Source organism: Suncus etruscus, chromosome 1, assembly GCF_024139225.1.
Source record: "Suncus etruscus isolate mSunEtr1 chromosome 1, mSunEtr1.pri.cur, whole genome shotgun sequence".
NCBI lineage: Eukaryota > Metazoa > Chordata > Mammalia > Eulipotyphla > Soricidae > Suncus > Suncus etruscus.
Window position 1 is genome coordinate 106,155,918 of NC_064848.1, and position 25,447 is coordinate 106,181,364.

Sequence of the window (25,447 nt, forward strand, 5' to 3'; positions counted from 1 at the left end):
GAAGTCAGGCTGGTGTGGAGTATCCTCTAGTTTCACCTCACAAAGAAGGGGCAATACAGAAAGCCCTGTCCAGTAAGCAGGTCATTGTTGTTGTTAAGTCTTCTCAGTGTTAAGGGAAGTCTCTTTTGAGTAGGTCGATGTCAGAGCAGCGGTAGGGTCTTCCCTGGCAGAGGATTGCCTCCAGGTGATGTTATAGACAACCTTGGATGTTACGTAGATGTCTTCTCTAGGTCAGGGGTGAATGGAGAATGCCTATTCTTCTGAGGCCTGTGCCAGGTCTTTATGTCAATGTTCAGGGTGTAAGGTGTAAGGTCCCATTGCACTACAAGAACTTATTTGTATGTATAGTATTTTCCCATTTTAGTGTGCCTATGCAAATAAGAAATAAAGCCACATGGCATTATCAGAGTATATGGGGGCATAAGAGCACGTCCAACAATACCCATGACTTGGTTCAAACATAAGAAATAAACTGAGGGATCCTTTCACACCAAATTCCATATTAAACAGTTCACAAAGAGAAGATAAAAAGAAGGGGGGGACTGAGCAACACTGGATGTGGCCCAAAAACCAAATATATATATATATATATATATGAAGGGGGGATAGTCACTGTATAAGAGAATATTCAGGAAAAGTTATACCCATCAAAACAAACAAACAAACAAACAAAACACATAAAATGTTGAAAAGACAAATGTATACTTTCTATGCCTTTTGGAATAGTTGGGTGGGTGTTAACTCCAGGGCACCGCTTTGGTCTGTGACTTAGGACTCTACAGTACTTAACTTAAAAAGGGTAAATGAATGATGATAAGGGTTAAGAGAGTTAAAGAGAAAAATGATCTTTTGTAGGGGTGTGCGAAAGGGCAGAGTACAAAATGGACATTCTGCATACATAAAAGTTCAGAGCCCCACCCAGATGGGGTAAAGCCTAGGATACCTTCAAGCTCTGCCAAGGGACCCAACTCGCTGGCTTGCCCAGGCATGTGGCCCAGGGAAGCCCTGGAGACCTGGAGCAAGGTGGTAGAGGGGTGCTGGGGTTACCCAAGTCCCGCACCCCCCTCCTAGGCCTGGAAACTACAGTTTCTTAAGCCACTCATCTTTACTCTGCACTTGGATTGTCTCCAGATTCTCGCTATTACAATTGTGCTGTGATGAACATAGGAGTGCAGGAGCAGGTCTGTATTGTGTGTTTTTGTTCCTAGGGTATGTTCCGAGGAGTGGTATTGATGAATCATATGGGAGTTCAAAGTACAGTTTTTTTGAGGAGCATCCACAGTGTTTTCCAAAAAGACTGGACCAGTCTACATTAACACCAGCAATGAAAGAGGATCTCTTTCTCCCTGTATCACTGCAAGCACTAGTTCTTGCTCTTTGTGATATGTGCCATTTTCTGTGATGTGAGATAAAATCTTATTGTTATTTTTATTTGCAACTCCATGATAATAAGTTATTGGAGCATTTTTTATGAGTCTTTTGTTCATCTGTATTTCTTATTTGAGAAAATGTTCATTTATTTTCCCCATTTTTGAATGGGGTTAGATCTTTGTTTTTTTGCTGAGTTTTCTACAAGTGTTTTGTTTATCTTAGATATTAACTCGTAATTAAATGGGTATAGTTTATAGTGTATAGTTTCTCCCATTCCATGGGTAGTCTGTATTCTTATCATTGTTTTCTTTTAGGTACAGAAACTTCTCAAAACTACTACTTTTAATGTCATCTCATTTGTTTATTTTTGCTTTTACACTCCTATGCAATGGTGCTTCATCCTTGAAGATGCCTTTAGCTTTATGTCATGGAGTATTCTGACTACATTTTCATCTATATACTTTATGATTTCAGGTCTGATATCAAGGTCTTAAATCTATTTTGATTTGACCTTTGTGCATGGTGTATAAGAGAGGTTGGAGTTTGCTTTTGTATATGTATTTGATCAGTTTTCTCAACACCACTTCTTGAAGAGGCTATCATTGTTCCACTTTGTATTTCTTGTAACTTTTTCAAAGATTGATTGATCATATAGCTTGGGTCCATTTCAGAATATACAAGTTTATTTCATTGATTTCAGAAGTTCTTGATACACTTCTTTGAAAAATGTCCTGGGTATTCTTATAAGGATTACATTCAATCTTTACAATGCTTTAGGAAGTATCGCCATTTTCATGATGTTGGTGAATATAACAATAAATGGACATGTATTTATGTTTCATTTCCTTATATCTTTTATTTCTTGAAGCAGAGTTTTCTAGTTTTGTTTGTATAGTTATTTTATCTCCTTAGTTAAATAGACTCCAAAGTACTTGATTTTCTGAGACACAGTTGTATATGGACTGGTTTTTAAAAAAAATATATATATTTTAATTGTGTATAGAAAAATCATATATTTTTTACATATTTTTTGTAGCCTGACAATTTACTATACAAGTTTGTTGTTTGAAGACACATTTTTTGTAGATTCTTTAGAAATTTCTAGATACAGTGTCATCTCACCTGAAAACAACAAGAAATTGATTTCTTTCTTTCCTCTCTGGAAACCCTTCATAGTGTTTCTTCCCTAAATGCTATGGCAAGTACTTCCAGTACTATGTTGAATAGAAGTGATGAGAAGGGCAACCTTGTCTAGTGCCAGATTTTAGAAGAAATAATTTTAGTTGTTCCCCATGGAGTATAATGCTTGCCATGGCTTATGGTAAATGGTTTTGGCTATATTATGGAAAGTCCCTTCCATTGCCATCTTATTGAGAGTTTTATTTTTTTATCATGAATGGGTGCTGGACTTTGCCAAATGCTTTCTCTGCATCTGTTGATATAATCATATATTTTTATTGATATGGTATATTATATTGATTGACTTACATAAATTAAAGCATCCTTGCATCCTCAGATGAACCATACTGGGTTATGTTGTATAACCTTGATGAGTTTTTGAAATTTATTTGCTAGTATTTTATTAAGAATCCTTGCATTTGCGTTTATCAATGATATTGGCCTACAATTTTCTTTTCTTTTCTTTTCTTTTCTTTTCTTTTCTTTTCTTTTCTTTTCTTTTCTTTTCTTTTCTTTTCTTTTCTTTTAGTGTCTCTGATTTTGTTATCTTGCTGATGTTTGCTTCATAAAAACTACTTGGGAGTGTTTGTCCAGGTTCAACTGTCATTACAGAGGGTTCAAATCCAACAGCCTTCACAGGGAAGGCTATCACCACCCTTGAAAAGTTCATTGGCTAGTTAATTTTCTTAAATACATTATAAATTAGTAACATTCCTCTTTTCAATTTGATTCTCTCAGTATCTTTCTATCCCTTTCTTTGTGAGTTTTGCTAATGGTTTATCTATTTTGTTTACTTTTTTCTAAGAACTAACTTTTTGTTTGTGTTTCTTCAACTTCCTAGAAGAGCTGAAAAGGATTGAAAGTAGGTCCAATTTAAATGCATGAAAGAATTCACTAGTGAATTCATCTGGACATGGACTTTTGTTTTTGGGAAGACTTACCTTTTAATTTCCTGAAATGTAATAAATCTGTTCATGTAATCTAAATCATCCTGGTTCAAACTTTAGAGGGTTTTTTTTTTTTTTTGGTGTCCAAAAATATTTATTTCTTCCAAGTATTCTTCTTTTGTGGCCTAAAGATTCTCAAAGTAATTTCTTATTATTTTTGTATTTCTGTAGTATCTGTAGTTGTAGCTAGCTACCAGGGGATGCTGTGCCCCAAGGTTTCTGAGAGAAAGATAGGTAGAAATTCACTGGCCAGAGGTGGCTAGGAGACCTGTAGATCTGGTTTCAAGAAAGAATAGAGAATGAGGAATAGATACAGAAAAGGCAGCATCTTACCAGTGCTTTTTTACTTGTCACCCACGAACTGGCAGGCACTGCTCCTGTATCTATCCTGGACACCCTCCCCCCACTCCCCAAGCTGCTAGATTTTTTTCCCTTTTATACTTCAGGAGCAATTATCCATTGCAGGAGGCCTGTCTAAGGGGCATGTTCACTGGTCTTGTCTAGGTACAACTGCCATTACAGAGGGTTCAAACCCAACTGCCTTCACAGGGAAGGCTATCACCACCCTTTAAAAGTTTATTGGCCACCTCAGGAAGCTCATCACAAAGAGTGATGAGTTTAGTTGGATAAATAACTACATTTTGAACTGTCCTAATAATGAGAATGTATGAGGGAAATTGAGAACCTGTTTAGAGTACAGGCGGGGGTCGGGTGGGGAGGAGGGAGACTTGGGACATTGGTGATGGGAATGTTGCACTGGTGATGGGTGGTGTTAAGAAAAAAAAATATTGTTATTCAATAATGGAATACAATGTATATACAATATATTATTATATAAAAAAAAAGTTTATTGGCGGGCCCGGAGAGATAGCACAGCGGTGTTTGCCTTGCAAGCAGCCGATCCAGGACCAAAGGTGGTTGGTTCGAATCCCGGTGTCCCATATGGTCCCCTGAGCCTGCCAGGAGCTATTTCTCAGCAGACAGCCAGGAGTAACCCCTGAGCACCGCCGGGTGTGGCCCAAAAACCAAAAAAAAAAAAAAAAAAGTTTATTGGCTAGTTAATTTTCTTAAATATATTATCATTTAGTAGCACTCCTCTTTTCAATTTGATTCTTTCAGTGTCCTTTTATCCCTTTCTTTGTGTTTTGCTAATGGTTTATCTATTTTGTTTATTTTTTTTCAAGAACTAACTTTTGGGGCCAGAGAGATAACACAGCGGTAGGGCATTAGCCTTGAATGCAGCTGATCCAGGACTGATTCGAATCCCAGCATCCCATATGGTTCCTGGTGCCTGTCAGGAGCAACTTCTGAACGCATAGCCAGGAATAACCCTTGAGCACCAGGTGTGATCCAAAATCCAAAAACCAACCAACCAAACAAACAAACTTTTGCTTTCATTGATCTTTTTAACTTTTCATTAATTTTTGTTCTAATTTTTATTCTTTCCTTCCACCTGCTACCTTTGTCTACTTTTGCTGATAATTTTCTAAGTTCTTAAGTTGTGCCATTATTTTTGTAGACCTTTCTTTCTTCCTGATGAATACTTGCAAAGCTATGAATTTCCTCTTAATACTTTTTTTTGCTGTGTCTCAGAAGTTTTGATCATTCATGCCTTCATTCTCATTTTTTCCTAGGCATCTTATGATTTCCTCCTTGATTTCAACTGACCCACTAGTGAGATCAGTAGTGAGAAGTTTAATTTATAGGTGTTAAGGTTATTTCTCCATTTCTGTTTATAATTTACTTCTATTTTAGTGAATAATGAAGATAGTTGATAAAATTTCTATCCTCTTGATTTTATGGAGTTATGTTTTATGACGTAGTATGTGGTATTTCTTGGAGAAAATCCCATGTGCATTGGAGAATAATGGGGATAGAAAATAGGGATAGAAAACCCTATATAGTTCTACTAAGATCCTCTTTTCCATTTCTCTCTTGTTAAGTTTTAGCCTAGTTGATTTATTTTTTTAATTCAATATATCTTTATTCAGCTCCCATGGGGTGCATTAATTTAGTATCAATAATTTATATTAATAGAGAAATGTTAACTTAGTCCCTTTAAAGAACAAAAACAATGAACTTCTCTGTAGATCTCAAGTGAATCATTTAATGTAAGTGAGGCTTAGTTTGTCTGGTATTACCATTAGTATTAACAGAAAAATATGGGAAAATAGAAACATTTCCCTCCTACCAAAAAAGGATGCCAGGATAATCTAGCTTGTTGGTTTAACAGTAGCTGATCAAAAATACTATAGAATCTGGAAGTCAGAACACAGTTGGCAGGACCTCTCCAATCTCGATTCCTGAAGGATAGATAAACAATTAAAATTTTCACTGGCTTAAAAATTATGTGAGAATATCAAGAAGAGGAGTTAGTCACAGCTTCAGGAAAAAACATAGAGAATAAATGGCATTAAATGGACATTGGTAAAGAGTTCTAAAGATTCCCTGGTGTTGTCCTCATCTGCTGAGCTAACAGAAGGCCAAGGCACTCCTGCTCCATCGAAAAGAGTGGTTTTAAATGGCAGAATCTCCAGTACACCGACTGTATTTTCAAGTTTAATTCGAGTTTTTATTCTTAGCAAGACAGAAGAAAAATAGAGCAGGAAAAAATGTGTCAAGTATATAGGACATCAAAGGGTTTTGCCCTAGAATTTGACCTAGAATTCCCAGTCTGAGTTTTTCTCCTCAGGAAAATCATATTCCACCTCTGTCCAAGGTGCGGTTGGTGGCCGAGTTCCTGACAGCTGCTGATGAGCAGGAGGTAACAGTGAAAGGAGCGAGTCCAGGCTTTCATCCTTCATCTGTTTGAAGAAAACATGGGACAATAAACTGCTTGCTGATGGCCCTTTTCCAGGATCTTCTTGCAAATAGAGTTGCACCAAGTTAAAGAAGGCAGAAGAGAAGGCTCTTGAGGCTGGTGTTTGTGATCGGTCGCTGCTTACTGTGCGAGTATCCCCAGAGACAAGAACACTTTCTCCAATCCCCGGGATTTTTTTCATTCATCCTGACCGGGAATTTTTCACTCTAGATTCTGAATGAGGGAAAATACTGACATCCAGTGGACTATAAGGAGGACCTTTCAGTTTCTATAACAGCATCTGCGACCTGTGTGTGTCCTGGAAAGGAACCTGCCCGCTGGCCAATTCACAGGCTGTGATTACAACTGTACATTATATCCATGCAATTCCTGTCTCAGTAGTTCTGGATTCAGCCAGGGCTGCACAGAAGTGCTGAACTGTGGGAAATCGTACACAGCCCTATGCCTCTGTCCATCCTTAATCAAACTATGAAGATGGGACAGGCCAGACAGGGTCACCAGGCCATCACCAGAAATGAGGATATGGCTGGCTTTAATACTCCTGTGGATGCAGCCGTTCTGGTGCAGGTAGTTCAGCCCCCTGACAGCTCTGAAGAGGATACTTTGGATCAAAGTCTCTATCATTCCATCAGGGAAGTGCCTCTTCAAGAGTTCACTGGCCAAACCAAAGGCCATAAATGGAGAAATAACCCAAAGGCAGCTGCCAAAAGTGAAAATAGTCCAGTGAGTTGTGATATGGGGGTGCTGGAAAATATAATAGATAGAATCACTGCTTTCTGAAAAGTATTCAGGCACTCCTCAGTGCACTTCTCCAGATGTGATTTTGACGGTCGCCAGTGTCCCTATAGGGGTATGAGGTGCAAGATAGACCGAAATCAAATTATCAAACTCTCTTTCTATTTCCACTTGCAGTTCATCAAACATTAGTGGACCCAACAGATCACGTCTTTGGCATTAGTAGATGGAAGCAGCCAGGAAAAGGTTGGCTGGTCAACCAAGTATTGGTGAATACTGGATTCAGACTGTGTTTTTCAGGTCTGAGTGATTCAACTTGTGTTCTTGAAGTACAGAAACAATTCAAAAGAGAAATTGAATCGCTTTAGTTCATAGAAAGTGGCCAAAAACAAAAAGAAACAAAAATAAATGATTTATTCCAGGAGGTATTTTATTTTAGCTTTACTTCACAGGAGATTTTGGCTTTATGTTTAAGAGGCAGAAATATCCTGCTAGCCACCAGGCCAGGGGGATTCTCAGTAGCGGGGGAGTCTTCCTGGAGAACAGGTTCGAACTAGGGGACTACAGCCAGACCACCCACACGACCTGGCCCAGGGCCAGTCAGCTGAAAACTCTGCCCCAGCTCCAGGCAGGCAGCCGGTTGGGACCTACTTCGCCCCTACCGAGCAACCTGGTTGATTTATAACAAGTAGAGAGAGCAGTGTTGAACTAATATTGTGTTGCTGATGTCTTTCCATATGTCTAATAACAATTATTTTAAGTATTCTTCTGGCCCCTTATTGTGTGCATATATAGTAAGAGTTTTATTTCTTCCTAATGAGCATATTTCTGATTATCTGTCTCGTAGAACCTTGTGAAGGCTGAACTCTGTTGTCTACATTAGTATGGCCTCCACAGTCATTTGAAAGGAGTAGTTTGCTTGAAGTAATGTCCTCCAAGAGTTGGCTTGGTGTATAGTCTCATTTTGCTTTGAATATTTAAATGTGCCCTTTGCAGGCAGAAAAACGTTGAATTCAATTTTCTGATACATTTGCCACTCTGTTTTCTTTGTTGTTGTTTTCTTAAGGGGGGGGTTGGCCCACACCTGGTGATGCTCAGGGGTTACTTCTGGCTATACACTCAGAAATCGCTCCTGGCTTGGTAGACCATATAGGATACCGAGATTCGAACCACCATTCGTCCTGGATAGGCTGCATGAATGGCAGATGCCCTACCACTGTACTATGGCTCTGGCCCCCACTCTGTGTTCTTAACTGATGTAGTTATTCCATAAATGTTAAGATCATGATTACTGTCATGGGCTTTTTGCTATCTTTTTATTTTTTGAAGTTTGGTGTGTTTTGGGGATCTCTCTTCCCTTTGACTTTTCTTTTAAGGCTGGCTTTGATTCTGCAAAGTTCCCGAGCTATTGTTTTTCCATGAAGTATATCCTTTCTTCAAACTTGAATCAGCTACAGAGGTGGGATGCCATTGCCTACACCTGAATGGAAAGTCTTCTGGCACCATAAAAAGACCTTGGGTGTTTAAAAGAGTGAGCACAGAGCCTATAGTTGTTCCCATAGCAATATGCTTCAAGAGCAGAGGAACCATGTATCTTTTAGGCCAAGGGAATTCCCATTTCTAATTTCCCCAATGTTTATTGTGCCTATGCAAAAAAAAAAAAAAAAAAAAAAAAGAAAGAAAGAAAAAAAAAAGAAAAGAAACACAGCCCTTTTTTTAAGAAGTTGCTTGTCTGTTTTTTTGTTTTGTTTTTGTTTTTGCTTTTCTTGTTGTTGTTTCTTTGCAGCTGATGGTTTTGATTTTTGATCTACTCTTTATTTTCTTAATCCTTTTTGTACTTTTTTTTTGTTACTCTCTTGTTGTTTTTTGTTTTGTTTTGTTTTTGTCTTGTCTCATTTTATTTTGTTTTGTTACTTTTTTCCTTCTTTTTTTTCTTCATTCCCCTTTCTTCTTCCAAAGAGATACTTATAGCACCTACACTGACTCTTCCCATATCCCTTCTTATATCTCCAATAGAGCCACACTACTGAGTCACCTTGATCAACATGAAAATTGGAGGGAGGAAAAAATGAATGGTACCAAAGTCAATGATAACAGAAATGATACCCAATCTACTCTACTTTGGGGGAACAGTTGCACTAGCATTAGGGGGGGTACAGGAGGGGGAGGAGGGATGCATGCTAGGAACAGGAGTGGAGGGAGGACAACACTGGTGGTGGGAATGTCCCTTATTCATTACTACTATGTGCCTTAAATATTACTGTGAAAGATTTGTAATTCACTTTGCCCACAATAAAAAAAGTTAAAAAAAAAACAAACTTGAATGAGTCTGGTTCAATTAAGTATTCTTGGCAAAGCGTTATTTCACTGAATTTTCTCACTATGTCCCACAACTGTGTTTGGAAGTAGAGGGTTGCTTGTGATCAATCTGTTGTAAATCTTAAGGATGCTTCTTTGTATGTAATTTTCCTTTTTAATCTTGCTGCTTTCTATATTCTAACAAAGATGGTTTTCATCTTAGTGACTAGGATGCCTTAGGGTGCTATTATTTGTATCTCTTATAGGTGGTACTCTTCAGACATCCAGGATGTGGATTCTTGCACTTTTTCAGATCTGGAAACTGTCCAGCAATGATGTCTTTGTTGCATTTTCACTGAAAATTTTTTCCTTCCTAATATGACTCAGAAATATGTTTTGTTTTTGTTGTTATTATTATTATTGTTGAATTTATCCCAAAGATCTGTTCTCTTATTTTGAGGATTGTTTCTAACTTCCACTCATTTGTTTTAAGGATCTTTTCCATCTTCTTTTATTAGGCAGCTCTTCTTCCATCTCACTGATTATCCTACACCAATTTTACTCTGCTGGTGAGGCTATCCAGTCATTTTTTTTTTTATTTTGCCTACCAAGTTTTTCAGACATGTTAATTCAATTTGAAGTTTTCTCATTTCTACTCTCATATTCTCTTAAACCTTATTTGATGTTCTTTGTGTTTGTTCCATGATTTCTTTGAGTTTTTTGAACATCCTCCACTCTTTCTGAATTCCTTATCAGAAAGATTATATATTTAGCTGATGTTGATTGAGTCTTTGGAACTAACATCTTCATTTACCCTATGTGGTAGGATTCTGTGTTGTTTTCACACTGTGACATTTACAAGGTGTGTGTGTGTGTGTGTGTGTGTGTGTGTGTGTGTGTTTTAATGTATTGTGGTTGGGCTCCTAACCTAGGAGCAATGTGAGACAAAGAAGCAAATCAATCTTACAACCACCTCACTGGCCTGGTTTTCCATGGGACCCTCCTGTCAGACTCAGACTTAGACTTTGCTCTCCCTCACGACTATCTATATCCTTTAAGCAGATAGAACTCTAATAAAATTTTTAATAAAAATTGGGTATTTACAATAAACTGTTAGATTTTTTAAGATAAATATATGCATATTCAAACAAATATAATATTAATCATTAAATATGCTTGGTGAGTATTAGGATAATTCATGAACAATTATTTCAATTTTTTCAAAGATCTTCACATTAAAATATGGATAGGAAATATTTTAAATTATTAATTGGAAAAAGTTAGAATGAGGACAAAGATTGTATAGCATAAATACTGAAAATGAGTTGTAAAATCACAATTAAATTCTAATTACTGTTGTTTTTTTCTTGTCTTCAAACAAAAATATAACATAAACATGAAAAGTTAATTCAAACCAAGTGAATCTTAATGGAAATTGGATCTATTTTCAAAATATTAAATTAACGCTGTTCTTAAAAGAGTCTGTTCAGGTTTAAGCCATTAAGTGCCTACTGATCTGGGAATCAGATCAATTTAGGCCTCACTGGAAACAATTGAAATGTGAGTGAGAAAATAGAGTTTAAATAAAGGTTCATTAGAGAAGAGTATGAAATTGAGAATCAGAAGTTAGAGTACTCAAAGAATGAGTTTCACTGTTTCTATATAAAATATTTAGCACAAGCAGAATTACACCAAGTGTCAGAATTCAAGCACACTCCAGAGAGAGTAGTGCCATTTTAATGCAAATGTCTAGGTTTATACAGGAACTAAAATGGTATAAATGAATACAATAGGCAACTTTCAAGATATTTTAAAGAAGAGTCTCTATGCTACTTTTGTATGAAAGTTGCTATGACAATGACAGACAAAACAAAGAAAGAATAATAAAGTAAGACTAAAAGACATGAAAAAGTAGATGAAATAGAAACTGTTAGGTGCATGCTATTCTAATGATGATTCAGGCTAAGAACTCAGTTTTATGTTCAATGATTTCCCATATTTCACTTAGTATGCCCTGCTTAGGGTGTACTTCTATAGGGAAACCTTTTATAAATGCTAGTGCAGATTTCATCAACAACATTCTTTCAATAAATCCTTAACTCACTTGTCAAATGAAAAAATAATTGTACTTATAAGGAAAGAATTATTTGACAGTATAATTTGCAAAAGCAGGGGGAGGATGAAGGAGTTATTACAGTAAGAAGAAGGACCTGTAGATATGCAAGTTTCAGGGCTAGAATAATAGGGAACTTGCCTTGTATGTAGCCAACATAGGTTCTCTCCCTGGCACTAGATAGGCCTTCTACCTCACTAGAAGTACTTCCTCAATGCAAAGGCTCTGTTAGGTGTGGCTCAGTCCATGTTATCCCCCAAAATAGCACAAGTTTCAATAGGATGGGAAAGGGTCTTTTCTTTATTTTTTTATAGAAAACATTGTGATTTATAAAGTCCATCATAGTTGAATTTCACATGCAATGAATTAGGGTCAATTCCACCACCAGTGTCAACCTCCCTCTACCATGTTCCCAGAGTGTATCCCAAACACCACCCTTTGATCCCAGAATGCCAGTATAACAGGCCCATTTAAAGTTTAGATTGTTAGAATTTGAGTCTCTTGATTCCACTGTTATTGACTTTGGCTTGAATATTTATTTCTTTTCTTTTTCTTTTCTTTTTTTTTTAATTTCCACCAATACACCTGAGACCACTTGGTTACTTGGCCCTCATCCTTTAATATTTGTGTTTATCCTCTTCCAATCAGTTTTTTTTTCCTTCTCTTCACTATACTTTGGGGCCAAGGTTGTTGGAGACAACTTTCATTTGGACCATTGCATTTCTTCATGCAGTTATTCTAAATACTACATATAAGTGATATCATTCTGTATTTATCCTTCTAGATTACTTCATTTAACATATCTTCCAATTCCATCCATGTTGCTAAAGATTTCATGATTGCATCATTCCCTACAGTATGTAGTATTCCATTTTATATATGTACCACATCTTCAAGATCCATTTTTCTGTTGTAGGACATCTAGTTTGATTCCAACTCTTAGCTTTTGTACTTAGTGCAATGAATATCAATGTGCATGCATTCTTTTGGATGAATTTTTTTCTGTTCTGGGGATAGATACCCAAAAGAAAAATTTCTTTTTCATATAACAGCTCAATTTTTTAGTTTAATGAGAATACTCCACACTTTTTTCTAGAGGAGTTGGATCAGGCAGCATTTCCACCAATAAATAGTGAATGAGTTTCTTTTTTCACTACTTCTCCACCAACAGAGATTTTTCCCATTATTTTTGATGTGTGCCTTCCTCACTAATGTAAAATGATAGCTTATTGTTGTCTTAATTTGAATTTCCCTAATCATAAGTGATGGTAAACATTGTTTTGTGTGTCTGTTGGCCATCTGTTGGTTAGAGAAGTATCTGTTCATTTTTTCTACCCACTTTTAGATGGGGTTTTTAGGTTTTGTGGAATTAACTTTTGTGAGTACTTTGTATGTCCTAGATATTAAACCTTTATATCATATGTTGAGTACAAAAATTTTCTCCCATTCTGTTGCTGTCTTCTAATTTTAGCCCACTTTTCTTTTTCCATACAGAAACTGTTTAGTTTAATGTAGTCCCATTTATACTGATTTGATGCTATAACTTTTGCCATTGGCATCCTATCATCAAAGACTTATTTAAGGCCGAAGTCTGAAGTGTTCTGCCTATGGAGAAAAGTTTTTTTTTCTTTCAGTTTTTGGGTCACACCCGGCAGTGCTCAGGGGTTATTCCTGGCTTTATGCTCATAAATTGCCCCTGGCAGGCACAGGGGACCATATGGGATATCGGGATTCGAACCACCATCCTTCTGCATGAAAGGCAAACGCCTTATCTTCATGATATCTCTCAGGCCCTGAAAAGTCCTTTTTTAATCAAGCATTTTACATAGAAAATAAAAGATGAGAGAAAGATCATATTTTATCTCTCTGGCTTTTTTTTTCATGCCTTTATTTTGAGTCATTTCTACATTTCAGTATTACTAATTACTTTTATCAAAAGGTCAATCCCACTTCTTATATATATATTCCCACTTCTTATATTTTAATAGTATTCATTTTATATATTAAATGATTAATTTTCAGAATGCATTTTTTATAGACTCAGTGTTTGGAGAGATACTCTTTAATCTTTCTTTCTTCTTTCTAGTTTCTTCCTCTTTTCTGCTTCCTTCTTTCTTCTAGCTTCTTCCTTTGTTTTTGGACCATACTAGTTGATTATCGGGGGGTTACTTCTGGTTTTTATTCAGGAAACACTCATGACCAGCTATGAAATGCCAGGGATTAAACTCAGATGGGCCTCATTCCATGAAAATTTTCTTATTATTCTTCTTAGGTACAGTGTTGCCTCTCCATGTTTTCTTTTACTTTATGAGTGTCTTGATATCCATTATAAATATCCACAAGTTATGTTAAAATTTTTATGTTAAGTCTGATTGAGATATTATTTAAAGTGAATTTGGATATATATTTGTTCTCTTTCTTCTAATTCATGTCATTACAATATTTTACTTTTGGTTGGTATACTTCTGTCTGTACAATGGACTATCTAATGAATATCTTTTCTTCTTTGGTTTTCTATGGGTAGTGCTATAATGACAGTTTTTTATTTTTCTCTGAAGTAAAGTTTTAGGTGGGGAGGGGACATGGGCTTGGGGTTGCAAGTAACACAGTAGGATGATAGGAAACTTTCTTCCCTATTACAGTCACTCTGCACGATGAATCTGCGATAGGTATTATTCTATGATTATAGCCATCCATCATTGCTCCTTGCTTCAGTGTTGCTTCTCTGAGGGCGGGGCTACATTTCAAATCAAGACCAGGTTCCCTCTGGCTAGAGGGGAAGGAGACAGAATACCTTGCAAATCTATAGAGCCTACATTGTCATATTTCTGCTGCATGGTGAAGTTTGAACAATGTATTGTAATTTTAAATGATCTATTGTTCATAGTTTATCGAAGAGGAACATCTAAGTAAAATTCCTTAATCTCCCATAACGTGGACATTACTGATTTACAGAAAAGTATCTGGACTTACTCTCTAATAGATGGATTTGGGGTCTATCTGTTTTGTTTGTTTGATGTTCAGTAGTCATTTATAGCTCAGCACTCTGCACTTATTTGTCATGGCCTTGTTGTGACCATATGGGATGTCAGTGATTGAACCCACATCAAGCATACGCAAGGCAAATACTCTACCCATTATAGTATTATCATGTCCCCTGGATTCTATCTTTAAGATTGGTGAGAATTCCACTGTGATACCCCAAACCCCAAGAAATAGTGCTTCTCAGTTATAAAGGAATATAAATTACATTAAGGTTATGCTATATCATAGTTACTTACCCACTAGGTTTTGAATCAAAATAGATATCTTGTAATTTCTAACATGTTTCCAAATAATGTTTATACTTTTGATTCTTAATTCACAACTGGAGTGTCAAAATCCCAATGGGATATCTATAAGCAAAACTCTAAATATAATGGTGCTCAAAGAACAAGAAGATATGCCAGGACGTGTAGCTCCTGATATTCAACTGTATGAGTTGACTCCATTTGTATTAACAAAGAAAGTCATATGTAACATGTATTGCACATTATTTAGTGAGAACAAGATTTCTAGTATTTGTATGTTAAAGCAGAATTTTTGAGGTTTATATATAGACACACACATATATAAATATATATAAAGATATATATTTGTATATATAAAATGCATGTATAAAATGTTTTGTTTCTATCTGTACTTCTCCAAAATGCTTTTTATACGCTTTTTATACAAAAATAGAATACTGCTTAAAATTTTAATTAGCAGAGGAAAAAGCCCAGGTTTATTAAAGTCAGGACTTTGTCAACCTTTCAATTTAGTGTTGTCAATCTTTTATGGTTTCTGCTCGTTAATTCCTATAGAGGCTTGAGGCTAAAGTTTTTGACTGAGTGGCTAAGCACTGAATGATGAAGAAATGAAAGACATCTTGCTCCCCTGAAGCAGAATATAAATTTATTCCTAGTGGAAATCAAGACTTTCAATCTGAAGATACCTTAGTGAATTTATAAAATGCATTTAGCATGTCAATATTTGAACTGATTTAGAAACAATTTTTTGCAATGACCAATTGTTTAATCAGTATATTTATTTTTCCAGAAAATTTTAAATATTTTTGACATTTTGGTTTTAACACAAATTTAAAACAAAAATTAAAACAAAATTTATAACAGAGCTGCTTATATATAGGACATCCATCTAACTTTATTGTAGTTTTCACTGGAGATTTTTCAGAGAAGCAACTGAAGTCAAGCATAGTAATATAAAAATATAAACATTCTGGGGCCGGGTAGGTGGCGCTGGAGGTAAGGTGTCTGCCTTGCAAGCGCTAGCCAAGGAAGGACCGCGGTTCGATCCCCCGGCGTCCCATATGGTCCCCCCCAAGCCAGGGGCGATTTCTGAGCACATAGCCAGGAGTAACCCCTGAGCGTCAAACGGGTGTGGCCCAAAAACCAAAAAAAAAAAAAAAAAAAAAAAAAAAATATAAACATCAGTTTAGCTCTCCCTGAACACAATGCTAATGCAAGTTTTTTTCTGAACAAAACAAGAATGATCTGTTTAATTAAATATTTGTCTCCCTGTGCTGGAGCTGAGGGCTTACTCTGTATACTCTTGAATCACAGAAGATTATCATTCCCCAAATTTGCATTCTATAACTAACATTGTGTGAGATCTTGGGCATATTAGTTTTTTAGCTTACTACATAGAAAAAATTAATTATGGAGTGTGTGTAAAAATATATACATTAAATAATCAAGAAAATAATAGTATTATATTTTCCAGGTAATGATTTGAAAGGAGATGTTTTATGACTCAGCAGAATCTCAATATGTTGATTATATGATATTGAATAATTATGCATACTTTGATATTTTAATGTTTCACCTAGTGTTTACAATGTAAATATTTTCATATTCAGTAACACGTTTGTTTATGTGCTTACATGATATATTATGTATAGTTGCTTTATATTAGTGTAGATATTTGTGGGTGTTTTCTTATTTTTTAGACATTAGCACTTTCCTTAGACATTAGACATTTTCTTCTCAACTTGATGTTTTTGTTGATGAGAAACTTCTTTATTTTCTTTCTTATTTTTGTTACTTTTTTGCTTTAATATTTTGCTAAGTTCTTGCCTTAAAATCATTATCATACTTAATGCTGTTATTTAAAAAAATAAAATGCTCTGAGTCTGAAGAGAAGGAGTAAATTGTAGGTGTATAGCATATTTGATTCTCAGCACTCCATGATACCCCAGGTTCCCAGTACTGCAAGGGTGCCCTGGATTTCCCAACAGAGCATTGTTGCTGTTACCAAAAATTGGCATTGTTTTGTTACCGCAAAAGTTCTGAGTATTTGACTTATTGTATATAAAATTGGCACAAAAATCCTGTGATGTTTATGAAGTTATATATTTAACAACATTAGGATAACAGTTTGGTCTCCCCGCCAAAGTTCTGTGTGCAGGCCTCATGTTGGTATCTCTCTGGTACAAAAATAAACCATCTTTGGGGCCAGAGAGATAGCATGGAGGTAGGGTGTTTGCCTCTCATGAGGTAGGACAGTGGTTCGAATCCTGGCATTCCATATGGTCCCCTGAGGCAGCCAGAAGCGATTTCTGAGCATAGAGCCAATAGTACCCCTGAGCACTGCCAGGGGTGACCCAAAAAACAAAAAAAAAAGAAAAAGAAAGAAAGAAAGAAAGAAAGAAAGAAAAAGAAAGAAAGAAAGGAAGAAGAAAGAAAGAAAGAAAGAATAAATAGAAAATAAAGAATAAGAAAGAAATAAAGAAAGAAAAAAGAAGAAAGAAAGAAAGAAAGAAAGGAAGAAAGAAAAAAGAAAGAAAGAAAGAAAGAAAGAAGAATGAAAGAAAAAAAGATAGAAGAAAGAAAGAGAGCGAAAAAGAGAGAGAGAGAAGAAAAAAGAAAAGAAAGAAGAAAAGAAAGAAAGAAGAAAGAAAGAGAAAGAAGGAGAAAGGGAGAGGGGGAGAGAGAGAAGAAAGAAAAAAGAAAGAAGGGAGGGAGGGAAGGGAGGGAGGGGAGAGAGAAAAAGAAGAAAGAAAGAAAGAAAGAAAGAAAGAAAGAAAGAAAAGAAAGAAAGAAGAAAGAAAGAAAGAAAGAAAGAAAGAAAGAAGAAAGAAAGAAAGAAAAAAGAAAGAAAGAAAGAAAGAAAGAAAGAAAGAAAGAAAGAAAAGAAGAAAGAAAGAAAGAAAGAAAGAAAGAAAGAAAGAAAGAAGAAAAGAAAGAAAGAAAGAAAGAAGAAAGAAAGAAAGAAAGAAAAGAGAAGAGAAAGAAAGAAAAGAAAGAAAGAAAGAAAGAAAGAAAGAAAGAAAAAAAAAAGAAAATAAACCATCTTTAGTCCATTTAGGTCTCTGGTGATTTTGAAAAGTAAAGTTTTTTAAAAATTAAAATATTTAATTCTTTATGTTTTGATGTTTATTCTAACTGAAAACAATTTTTATTCTGTTCATGCATTTTAAAATGTTAAACATCCTAACTTTACTGTTGTACCTTTTTTGCGATTGTTTCAAGGACAAACTACATCTAATGTATTTTTACAAGATATATGGAGCTTTCCATTTTTATTCTAATTGCCTTTTAAAATAATCTTTAATGTTGTCACATACAGTGAGACCATAAAGCACTATACACCAAGGAAGCAGATGTTAATAACTGCTTCAAAAGACTGTAGTTGAGGGGATGTGCAGTATTTAAGACAGAAATTTTTTTAGGCTATCTCTGAAGAGATTTCCAATGCAGAAGTACTCAGAGGACTGCATCTATGATATTTCTGAATTTACCTCAAAGACATTTTTTTGTTTTATCCTCTCTTTATTGCCAGGCAGCCTTCAAGCAACAGATTTACATGAGGAAACCACAGTGCACTAACTTTTAATTAAAATTTTACAACCCAAATGCACTGGGATTAAATTTAAATATTTAATTGAAACTCAGATTTAAAATGAAGCTATTAAAGGAGGAATATAAAATTAAGTTATTGCATGATGAAGACTCTTTTCTTTACTATGAGTGTATTGAGGTGACACCGTAAGGTATGGAGGTGTGCTCTAATGACCTGTGTATCACTACAGTTTATTGCTATTAAGTAGTCCTCATTCATGTGTTTTGTAGGAAAAGAAAAATATTTTGAAAATATCCTCTCATTCTTTTCTGCCCATGTCTCTTATCTATTCTGTTGAATGACACTAAGTTTTATCTAGTTGTTAGTACTAAAGCATTTATTTCTCTTTTTCTATCTTAATAATCTGTTATTCTAGAAGAAGAAATCTAAGCTCTGCTTATGTGTGAAAAAGATCATTGGCTGAATTTGTTTGCCTTATGTTAAAGTTAGAGTTGCACTGAATTCAGAATGTCATTCCTGTTTTCCATATTATATGGCTGTAGCAACTTTGGTCACTTCCCTGAAAATTGGATCTGAGATTTTTTGTAGGTGTCAATAAGAATTGGTGACATGATGTAATAATTTCTATTTTGTTTTTCATTTGTTTGTTTGGTTGGTTTTGGGCCATATCTGTTGATACTCAGGAGTTACTCCTGGTTATGCACTCAGAAATCACTCCTGGCTCGGGTGGACCATATGGGACTCCAGGGGATTGAACCGCAGTTTGTCCTAGGCTAGCTCTTGCAAAGAAGATGCCTTACCTCTTGTGCCACCACTCTGGGCCCATAATTTCTATTTTGAACATGAAGATACTATATTAGGAAAACTGCACCTGCCTCTCTCACTAATAAACATGCATATATAATACTAAACTATATATATCAAAGAAATATTTTTCAAGTAGAGGTATCAATGGAGCATTACTAAGTTCTATCTTAGCTTTTCCCACTCTGGCATGAGACACCAACCAGATAATTGCTCTTTAGTCAGATTTTGTACATGTTAAAAGATATGTCTAAGAAAAAATTTTATATAGTGGGGCCAGAATGGTGGAGCAAGCTGTAAAGCTTTTGCCTTGTAAGTATTTGTTTAGGATGGACCATAGTTTGATCCCCCCATGTGCCATATGGTCCCCCATGCCAGGAGCAATTTCTGAGTGCATAGCCAGGAGTAACCCTTGAGTATGGCCCCAATACAAAAAGAAAAAGAAAAAAATTTGTATAATTAAATTTCCCAATCAATGCATGCTTCATGTTATTATTCCAATTTATAATATAATAAATGCAAATGAATAGTATTTATATTTATATGTATTTTATGTGCTTTGAGAGATGTAATTTGAGTATAACTTTTTTATATTCCTAACTTATAAACTTATAGCTAGGAAATACTCTGATAACTTGACATCTTTCCTCTGTTCTGATGTTAATTTAAGAAAGTATTCAATACTCTATAATTACCTTCATGGAAGAAGCCTGTTTCCATTACTACCAAATTTCCATGATGTAATTTCTAAACATAGATTTCAAAGTAAAGAAAAGCATGTAGAATGCCAGAAAAACAGTACAATGTGTTATGTGCTTGCTTTGTACATGGCCCACTTCTTTTGGTATCTCACTTAACACCAGGAGTGATCCCTGAACATAGAAACAGGAGTAATCCCTGAGTATAGCTAGATGTGCCCCCCCAAAAAAATTGTTTACATAGAGATAGCACAGTATGTTTAGAACATGCCTTGATTGTGACCAATTTAGATTCCATCTCTGGTTCCCAAATATCACCAGGAGTGATCCGAATGATCTGAGTAAAAATATAGGGTTAATCCAGAGCAACATCAGATGTGACCTCCTTCAAAAATAAAGAAAAAAATTTTTTATAGAAAACATATTAAAAATTACAATATAGTAGACCTTCTGATAATTATTTTTCCAAAGATTAATAGATATACTTAACATATATTAAAGAAATAACATTAAAATTTGATTATAATATAATTAGGACTAAAGTTCCTTTTTCCTTAAAAAATAAACTATGATTCATTTTTTGATCAATTCATTTGATAATCAATGAGCTTAAAACTGGTAAACTCATATTGGTATAAATGAATCGCTTATTCTATTAACTGATGCACTAAAGTTTTTTTTTTATTTTGTGGGGGTCACACCTGATGATGTTCAGGGGTTACTCCTGGCTATGCACTCAGAAATCACTTCTGGCTTGGGGGTCCATATGGGATGCTGGGAGGATCAAACTGTCTTAGGTTAGTGCATGCAAGGAAAATGCCTTACCGCGTGAGCCCCTAAAGCCAGTTTTATAATGATTTTGTGAAAACTGTTAATGAAGTTTTAGGAATTTGTAATCATGGTATTATCACATTTTGACTTGAAACAAGAAATGGTTGAAATATTTATGCTAAAATAAATAAATCACACATATATGCTTTTTCCTACAAAATGCTTGTTTTAAACATTTTCAGCATTTTATTATCATTTTATATTTTCTCCATTGAAACCAAATGGCTCTTGCAAATACAGAGTTGGTGCACATCCAAATTGTTGGATGTGATAAGTCATGCAATGCCATGTGTAAAAAGATTTATGAAAGATGCTTGGCATCTTCTGTCCTTTACAAAAATCAAGAAGATAAATCCTGTGTGTCCAGATATAGGCCTAATAAAGATGTTGCTGTGTTTTCCTTGGACCATCTATCATCCTAGATAAAATTTCCACTAAATCTTTGAAGAAACCTAGATAAAATATTTGTAAAGCCTTATATTGCAGGTGTATTCAGCAACTTTTATTTTAGAGAAAGATAAATTTGACAGAAACGTAATACTGTAATTGTTTTTTAATGAATAGGTAAAGAAATCTTTTAAAAAATGCAATTCAAGAACTTGTCTCTGAGAAAATTAGTGGTCATCATTTTATGTAGTAATATTTCCTTATTTTACTTGGCAAGGAGCAATCTAATTAAAATATTATAAAGACTAGAGCAATAATAGAGTGGGTAGGGTATTTTCCTTGCAGACGTCCAACTGAGGTTTGATCCCTGGCACTTCATAAAGTCTCCTGAGTTCCATAGTTTTCCCTGAGCACAGAGCCAGGAATAAGTCCTGAGTACAGCTGGGTATGACCCCATTTCAAAGTAGTAGATATAATACATGGAGATTATGAAATTTGTAGAACTTTCTAGAATTCTCTTTATTTTTATAAATCTCAGAAAGCATAACTTCAGAAATGTATAAAAAGAGATTTTTTATTTTAGAATTTCCAGAGAATCTAATATAGTAATATTTAGACAGATGTTAAAAACAAAACTTAAATATTAGAAAGTACATAATAAACATATAGCTAGAAAAATGCTTGATATATAATATGAAAAATTTCATTATCTTTAACATTATTATTTTTTTTGTTTGTTTTTTTGGTTTTTGGGCTACACCCGTTTGACGCTCAGGGGTTACTCCTGGCTATGAGCTCAGAAATCGCCCCTGGCTTGGGGAGACCATATGGGACACCGGGGGATCGAACCGCGGTCCGTCCTACGCTAGCGCTTGTAAGGCAGACACCTTACCTCTAGCGCCACCTTCCCGGCCCCTCTTTAACATTATTTTAAAATGTAAATTTATTAGTCTAATTCTTACACATATTTGATAATTACTATGTTATACCAAAAATTTTTAGAAGCATTAAGATATCAAAATTAAAACTACATAATTAAACTCATGCTGTGATTACATCTTTGGTACTTAAATCCCCAAATAATTAATTCAATTCCTGTTCTTTTCCCTTTATAAAAATATTTGAAGTGTAATTTATTTTTTAAAAAAGGTATATAGATATTTGTATAAATTGCCAATATCTTACTATATTTTGTAACAAGATTGATTATTTCACTAACTATAAAGTTAATTACATTTTATATTTTGGGATTTAAAATATTGTTGATTTTAATACATTATATGTTTTAAATATATAGTTAAGTATCTATGAGCTATAAATAAACAAATCACTTTTTTTTCTTTTTTTATAAATGATTTTTATTTTGACCAAAGTGGATTACAAATCATTCACTTAGTATTTTAGGTACATAGTGGCATTGAATTAGGGGCATTTCCACCACCAATGTTGTCCTCCCTCCACCTCTGTTCCCAGCATACCTCCCATATTGCCCCTTCTCTGACCCCGGGCTGTATAAGTGGTCCCCTCTGTGTCTAGCTTATTGCAGATTGGGTATTATTCTTTTGTAGTTGGCTTTGGATTTGGTGTTTAAGTCTGATCATTTTTTATTTCTACTCATTGTTCATATAACTGTTTGGACTTGGTGCCCACCATTATTTCCTCCTCAATTTGTGAGGCAGAACAACATGGTTCAAGTTATGTGGCTCTGTTTGAAGTTAAGAAAAAAAGGAGGGGCCGGAGAGATAGTATGGAGGTAAGGCGTTTGCCTTTCATGCAAAAGGTCATCGGTTTGAATTCCAGCATCCCATATGGTCCCCCGTGCCTGCCAGGAGCAATTTCTGAGCATGGAGCCAGGAGTATCCCCTGAGCACTGCTGGGTGTGACCCAAAAACCACAAAAAAAAAAGAAAAAAAAAAGAGGGGGACAAAAATTCAAACAAGCAAAAAAATGGGAGGATTCTTTCTAGAGACTATAAAAATGAGTTTAAAAAAAGAAAGGGATAAAGGAAGGAAAACATGAAAATAATACAAAAAAATAAAACCCAACTCCCCCCCCAAAAACAGAACAAAAACAAACAAAAAACCTGAAAAGCACCACAGCAATAAAGACAACAACCAAACACTAACCACGGTCCCAAAATAAAGAATCAAAGCTCTGGAGAATCAAAACAGGACAGAAAAGAAAAAAAAAAGCAACAACAATTACAAAAAAATTTAATTTGTACTATTTTTTTTGCATAGGCACAGTAAAAATTGGGGAGATTAGAAAGGGAATTTCCCCTGGCCTAAGAGATATAGGGTTTCTCTGCCCTTGAAGTATACTGTCATGGGTATAAACTACAGGCTCTGTACATGCTCTTTTACTCTCCCTAGGTCCTTTTGTAATGTCTGGAAGTTTTCCACTCTGTAGTGGATGATAAAATTAGTCCTCTGTAGCTAGTGATCTTAGTATTTGCATATGTCATAGAATGGAGCCTAGGATGGAGTCTTTCAATACAGTTCCATAAATTCTGTTCAATCACTGTTGTTTTAACAGTCTTCTGTAGTTGGTGGTCTTGGTTTTTGCACGGATCCTAGGACAAAGCCTAGGATAGAGTCTTTCATTATGTTTGCAGAAGTTCTGCTCAGTTGAAATTGTCTCAGTCAGACCTCTGGAATTAGAGATCATGGTTGTTGTACAGATCGTAGGCCAAAGCCTAGACTAGAGTCTTTTTTATTGATCCCAGGATACATTCTGCCCGGTCATGGAGGTCACTTTTAATATTATCTATGTATATAATATGTACTGAAGATCTTATAAATTTAACAAAATTATTAACTTGTCTCTGAACTTATGTTTGATGAAAAATCAACATATTCATAAAGCATTAAACAAGTATCGATTGTAAAATTAGAACAAACAATGACGAATTATAAATAATTCTCAAATTATTTTTTTCAACAAGTCATGAATTAATTTCTGTTGTATTTTTGGGCCACACCCAGTGGTGCTCAGTTCTTATTCCTGACTTTGTGCTTAGAGATTATTAATGGCTAAATTTCGGGGACCATATATGGTGCCAGTACCAAATCTGTGTAGACCATGTGCAAGGCAAACATCCTATCACTGTACTATTTTTCTGACCCATCTATTCTTTTCTTTTTTCTTTTTTTTTTATTTTTTTGGTTTGTTTTTTTTTGGGCCACACCCATTTGATGCTCAGAGGTTACTCCTGGCTAAGCACTGGGAAATTGCCCCTGGCTTGGGGGGGGGGCATATGGGATGCAGGGGGATAGAACCGAGGTGGCGATCTTTCCTTGCCTAGGGCTTGCAAGGCAGACACCTTACCTCTAGCGCCACCTCACTGGCCCCCACCCATTCTTTTCATTCTAGTATGTGACATGTGTACTATCATCATCAAACAGATATTTTAAAATCCCTGGAAAGTTAACATTGTAAGATTATGTATGAAGGAAATAAGACTTAATGAGAAATAGCAAAACAAAAATTAGGACAAGCCTGCAGGTGGCTTAGAATCTAGCCTTACTATTTCCAATTATGTGATCTTGAAAAGGTCAACTAATATAACTGTGTTTAAACTACTAGAACACAAATAGGTACAAAAGTTCTATCTAAACGTTTACAATTCTGTTTTAATGGACACATTTATCTGCTCTTTATAATCATCTAATTTGACACTGCCTTCCCAAGTGCTTATCTCATTACACTATTCTAAAGATCCTAGAATCTGGGGACACAGTGTAGGTGAAGTAATATTTTAAAATCTGTAGTAAATAGTAAAATTGTCATTTGTGGTCTGGAAGTTTGATGATAAAGCCTGAGTGATTAGCCTCATTCTTTTATTTTCATTTTATTGATGATAAACATAGAAATAATTTATAGATGCATATACATACAATTCCAACTGTATATCTATATATACAGAGTATTGTAAATTATATCCTTTTTTTTGAATTGTCTATTTATATGCAACATTATTTCCCTTAAGAATAAACTTACCTTAACAAACTAGTGAAAATGTTTTCTGATCTAAGTATAAAGTCAATTACACTTACTAGTTTACAGTAATTAACTGCTTTCTATAGTGAATTAAGTTTGTTTATTACTTTTTCATAAGACTTTGTAAAATCACTCATACAGAAATCCATGCTTTAAAACAAGAATGGCCTTTAGCTACTTATACGTTTTTACCCTGTACTTTTTTCATACTAGGATTTTAAATAATAGAAATTTAAAGAAAATCCAGAAATCTTTGTCAAAAGCCCATTAGGTACTTTATTTTGTTTTTATTTCTAAATTTACCCCCCCTTTTTTCTTTTGATTTTTGTTGCAGCAGCCATGACCACACCTAAACATGGTGCAGAACATGTCAGAGATCGTAATTCAGATTGTAGCGCTAACATCCTCAACTACAGTGGTC

General features: G+C 35.0%; 1 pseudogene; it reads right to left on the bottom strand.

The window, feature by feature from the left end:
- Window positions 1–6,157: 6,157 nt before the first annotated feature.
- Window positions 6,158–25,447, bottom strand: part of LOC126013508 (STE20-related kinase adapter protein beta-like) — an 89,091-nt pseudogene continuing 69,801 nt past the window's right edge.